This window comes from Lycium barbarum, chromosome 8, assembly GCF_019175385.1.
Source record: "Lycium barbarum isolate Lr01 chromosome 8, ASM1917538v2, whole genome shotgun sequence".
NCBI lineage: Eukaryota > Viridiplantae > Streptophyta > Magnoliopsida > Solanales > Solanaceae > Lycium > Lycium barbarum.
Window position 1 is genome coordinate 67,983,025 of NC_083344.1, and position 5,970 is coordinate 67,988,994.

The window sequence follows — 5,970 nt, forward strand, 5'->3', positions numbered from 1 at the left end:
GCAATGCTACAGCTTCAACCACTTGGACACATAGTAAACCGCAACAAGGATGTATCACATTCCACGAGAACTCACAAATGGGCCCATAAAGTCGATGCCCCAGACATCAAATAGCTCAACCTCCATGACAAAATTCATTGGCATTTTGTGCTTCCTCCCAATTGACCCTTGGCGTTGACATTGGTCACAAGATTTCACCATCAAATTTCCATCATGATAAATGGTGAGCCAATAATAGCCACATTCAAGCACTTTAGCTGTTGTGCGGTTCCCACTGTGATGACCCCCCACGGGAGAGTCATGGCAAGCTTTCAAGATTTCCATGGCCTCGGATTTGGCCACACATCGCCGAATGATGTTGTCAGCACAAGTGCGGAATAAATAGGGCTCATCCCTATAGTATTGATGACTATCTCTCAAAAATTTCTTCTTTTGATAAGCCTTGATATCGTCGGGGATAAGGCCCGTCACCAAGAAGTTGGCGATATCTGCATACCAAGGGCCAACCATACAAGATACAACCAAGAGCCTCTCATCATGGAAAACATCATTTAACTCAAGATTTCCACTTGGTCTCCCAGTTTCCTCAAGTCTAGATAGATGATCCGCAACTTGGTTTTCACAACCTTTTCGATCTTTGACCTCAAAGTCAAACTCTTGCAACAACAATACCCAACGAATCAACCGTGGCTTTGCATCTTTCTTTGTAATCAAATATCTCAAGGCCGCATGATCCGTATGAACAACCACTTTGGATCCAAGTAGATAGGCCCGGAACTTCTCAAACGCGTAGAAAATGGCTAGAAGCTCTTGCTCGGTGACGGTATAGTTCATTTGAGCTCCATTGAGGGTCTTGTTAGCATAATAAATTGGGTGCACGATTTTGTTGTGCCTTTTCCCAAGCACCGCACCAATAGCAAATCTGCTTGCATCACACATGAGCTCAAATATCATTGACCAATCTGGAGATACAATAATTGTAGTAGAGGTGAGCATTTTCTTCAACTCATTAAATGTCTTAAGGAACTTCTCATCAAATGCAAACTTAGCTTCTTTTTCAAGAAGCTTACACATCGGGTTGGCGATCTTGGAAAAATCTTTGATGAACCGCCGATAGAAAACTGCATGTCCCAAGAAGCTACGAACCCCTTTGACAGAGATTGGTGGGGGGAGCTTGGCTATAACATCAAATTTTTCTCGGTCCACCTCAATACCCTTCTCGAAAATCCTATAGCCAAGGACAATCCGTTCTTTCACCATGAAATGACATTTCTCCCAATTAAGTACAAGGTTGGTTTCTTCACACCGCTTCAATACCTTACCGAGATTGGAAAGACATTCGTCAAAAGAGTCACCAACAATAGAAAAATCATCTATGAAGACTTCTAAGAAATCTTCCACCATATCCGAGAAAATAGACATCATACACCGTTGGAAAGTAGCCGGGGCATTGCACAAGCCAAAAGGCATGCGACTGAAAGCAAAAGTGCCATAAGGACAAGTGCAATGTTAATTTGGTTGTACCCCGAGTACCCATCCAAAAAGCAATAATAAGCTCTTCCTGCTAGCCGATCAAGCATTTGATCAATAAAAGGCATAGGGAAGTGGTCTTTACAAGTAGCGGTGTTTGGCTTTCAATAGTCCATACACACTCTCCATCCGGTGACTGTCCTTGTAGGAATCAACTCATTTTTGGAGTTAGGGACAACAGTGATGCCCCCCTTCTTTGGCACACATTGCATCGGACTAACCCATGGACTATTTACAATTGGGTATACAACACCCGCATCCAACCATTTGATTATCTCTTTCTTGACCACTTCTTGCATAGGAGGGTTTAGCCTCCTTTGATGCTCTACACTTGATGAACTATCCTCCTCAAGTTCGATTCTATGTTCACAAATACCGGAAGGAATTCCCCTAATATCCGCAATAGTCCACCCAATATATCTTCCATAAGCCTGCAACACTTCAAGCACCTTTTGAGTTTGTTCCTTATTTAACAAAGATGAGAGAATAACCGGTAAAGTATTATCTGGGCCAAGAAAAGCATACTTCAAATGAGAGGGAAGTAGCTTGAGCTCAAGTTTTGGCGGCTCAATAATTGAAGGCTTAGTCGGAGGAGTGGTTCTTTTATCAAGATCAAGAGATAATTTCTTCGGTTCATAAGACTACGAACCCCGGCCAATGAGAGAATTAATTGTTTCAATATACCCCTTCATGTCATCCGCCTCGAAGTTCACCAAAATAGCCGAAAGTGCTTCGTCAAAGTGCTCCTCCTCTAACTTATGATCCACCGCTTTGTCTACCACATCGAAAGAATCAATGACCAAATTTCTCTCATAAGCACTAGGAAATTTTAACCCCTTGCTAGCTTGGAAAGTTACCTCTTCATCATTGACCCGAAATTTTATTTCATTCTTTTCTGAGTCCATTAGAGCTTTGCCGGTGGCAAGAAATGGTCTTTCCAAGATAATTGAGACTTCTTTGTCAACCGCACAATCAAGGATGACAAAATCTGCCGGTAATAAGAATTCCCCCACTTTAACAAAGATGTCATCAACAACCCCTACCGGTCTTTTGATGGTTCTATCGGCCATTTGGAGACGCATGCTCGTTGATCTGGGTGTTCCCAAACAGGCTTGCTTATATATGGCTAGTGGCATAAAATTAATACTAGCCCCATTCTCACATAAAGCACGAGCAAAATCATGATGACCGATGGTGCAAGGGATAGTGAAAGCCCCGGGATCTCCCTTCTTCTCAACATTTGATGACGAAATAATAGCGCTCACATGGTGGGTGACTCCTACCGCATCATGCTTGATTGGTATTTTCATCGTCAATAAATCTTTCAAGTATTTAGCAAATCCCAACATTTCTTGGAATGCATCAAGAAATGGGATATTCATTGACAACCCTTTCAATTGGTCGTAGAAGTGTTAGCACTTGGCATCCTCCGTTCTTTTCATCAATCTTTGTGGGAACAGGGGAGGAGATTTATATGTTTGGGTCAAGGGTTTAATTTCCCCCGTGACCTTGCTCTTTTGGGTGCTACCATCGGTAGCTTTTTCAACACTTGCCTCCTCGTCACCCTTTAAACCACTAGGGTGTGCTTCCTTCTCTTTCTCAACAATAGTAGGCACTTCAATTGGTGCCTCTATTTCTTCTACAACTTCTTCTTCAATAACCTCATCAATAATCGGCTTGACAATGATAGGTTCAACCACTCTCTGCCTTACCGCATTAATGATCTTTCCACTTCTAGTAGAAATAGCTTTGCATGAGGCAATGTGATCACCTCCACTACCCCTTGGGTTCAGAATTGTGTCGCTAGGAAGGCCCCCTCTTTGTGGTGGATGTTTCTCACGAGAAAGATCTCGCATTTGTGACTCAAGTTTATGAATCGAAGCGGTGTGAGAGCCTACCACTTCGGTTAAATTTTCCATCTTCTTGTCACTCTTATGTTGGTTGTCCAATATATTTTCAAGCATAGATTACATTCGAGAGGCCCCTTGATCATTGGAAGGACCTTCTCGCCAATTTGAGAGTTAGAAGTATGACCCTTTGGTGGAACATAGGCATTGGAGTTCCGATTACCATAATTGTTGTTGTTGTAATCCCTCATATCCGAACCACCATATTCATTTGGACATATTGATTGCTTTGTTGTTGGGGTATCCATTTCTTTTAATAACCCTCTGAGAGTGATCGATATAATTAGCATCCTCACGTTGTGGTTGCCCCTCTAGATAAGCTTCTTCTGAGACTTGGTACATTTCGGGAGCATGAGATGGCATTTCTTCGACAACATTCACACTTTTAGCTTCTTTCTCCGTAAGCCTCTTTGAAATAAATCCACGGTGGTTTGCAATTGAGAAAAAGCATGATCTCGTTCATGATTTTCTTTGGCCACCGCGGCAGCAGAGGGACTGCCATATGACAGGATTTCACTATCGCTTGAGTGCCAAGCTTGATTGTGGGTGGTGAGCTTATCGAGCAACCTGGTGATGCTGACAAATGATTTGTCCATGAAGCATCCCCCAGCTGCAGTGTTGACAACAATTTGATTCATTGTATCTAACCCCTTGCAGAACTTTTCGGCGAGAATAGCATCCGGAAACCCATGAGTTGGAGATTGAGCTAGATAGTACTTGAAACGCTCCAATGCCGAATATAATTGTTCCCTCGGAAATTGTTTGAACTCAAAGATCTTATCTCGAAGCTCAGCCTTTTTGCTTGGTGGGAACCACTTCTTCAAAAATGTATTGGCTAACTCGCTCCATGTATGAATAGAATTGTTGGGGAGCTTTTCATACAATTCCCTTGCTTGGCCAGCCAAGGAATATTTAAGGACCCGTAACCGAAGTGCATCAGCAGAAACAGCACCTTCGGATTGTTGAGCACACACATGCAAGAAGTTCTTCAAATGCTAGAGTGGAAAATCCTCTAAAGAATTTCGGAAATAACCTTCAAGTTTCAGTAGCTGATAGATACAACTATCAATTTTGAAAGTAGCATTTCTAGTTCTGGGAGGAATCACAGCAGAAGCATAATCAGCTTCATTGATGAATTCCGCAAATATATTCTCTTCCTCATCCTCTTCTGGTGCAGGTGGGTTCATTTGGAGTCCACCTTGGTTTCCCTGATTCTTATTCTGTCTTCCTGCCATGCTCACCTGGTTCACCACAACAGCAAAGAAGTTGTGATGGAATAGAAAAAGTTTTAAAGAAGAGTACACAACAATCCGTAATTTCTAAACCGTATTCCCCGGCAACGACGCCAAAATTTAATACGCTCAAATTACACCTATTAATGGCGTAAAGCGAACATTGTCAAATATAGTAACCCAAACAAGGTTGGGGTCGAATCCCACAGGGAATATGGAGAGAAAAGGGTACTAATTGTATGCGATACTAGTGTTTAAAGGCTTTAATCCTATTCTGAATATTTTTAAAAGAGATTTGGTTTGTATTTTCTATTTTGAAATGTTTGGAATTTGTTTGGATTTGGAGAACCAAAGTTGTGTCCCCGCGATGATTAGATGTTATGCTATGGGTGTCAATATGATATATTTCTAATGGGTCGAGGTTACGTATGCACTTAATCTCTAATACACTTTCTAATATTTTTCAATAGTTAGAAAATATTTCTTTTCATGATTTTCCCAAATGCAGAAAGGTTATAAATAAGGTTGATTAAATATGTCAAGTAGAAATCATCTTATCCTTAAGCGAGTTCATTAAACGAGGGTTAGCGCCCTGAGTCCTTGTTATATTATTTCAAATCACACCCTAGTTAATCTTTCCAAATAAACTAGGGTTTGTGCATGAACAAGTGTTTGCAACCACTAAAAGAACAATGAATACGAGAAATAATAAAACACATCACAACCCATTATATATATATGCAATGTTAGACAGCCATTACATAGCACCCATCATTTGGGTCCACAACTTTGATTAAAGAAACTACTCACACATTATGGTCTCAAAAGTAGTAAGCAATAAATGAGACATAAAGCTTACAAAGTGTAATAAAGATGATGGAAAATGGAATCTTGGTGTCTTCACTAAGCTCCAAAAGGGGAGTATTCAATGCTCACCCACCAATGGAACTTTTCACGTGGTTACAATAAAATCTGGCTGCCAAAAAAAACCTAAAATGTTCTTTAAATAGGCTCCAAAACGCACAACAGCAACTGACAAAATTGCCCCCGATAGCAAATTGACGGACCGTCGATTGTTCGACGATCCGTCGATTTCTCCGTTCTTTGTACCTTCAGCCATGTGTTCCATTCGACGGTGTCGTCGACCAGTTCGACGCTCCGTCGAGTATTCCGTCTTTCTCTCCTCTTGTTGAGAGATCCTGCCTGACGACACAAACGATGAATCGTCGATCAGTTCAACGCTTCGTCGATGCCTCCGTCCTTTGTCTTCTTCAACTTTGTTATCACTGGAAAATCGAGCT

The 5,970-nt window shown here is 41.5% G+C and overlaps 1 non-coding gene across 1 annotated transcript; it reads left to right on the forward strand.

Moving 5' to 3' along the window:
- The first annotated feature begins 4,121 nt into the window (after positions 1–4,121).
- LOC132608521 (small nucleolar RNA R71) lies at positions 4,122–4,227 on the forward strand. The gene has a single exon (XR_009570434.1). It is a non-coding gene; the product is annotated as a small nucleolar RNA R71 (small nucleolar RNA).
- The last annotated feature ends 1,743 nt before the right edge of the window (positions 4,228–5,970 follow it).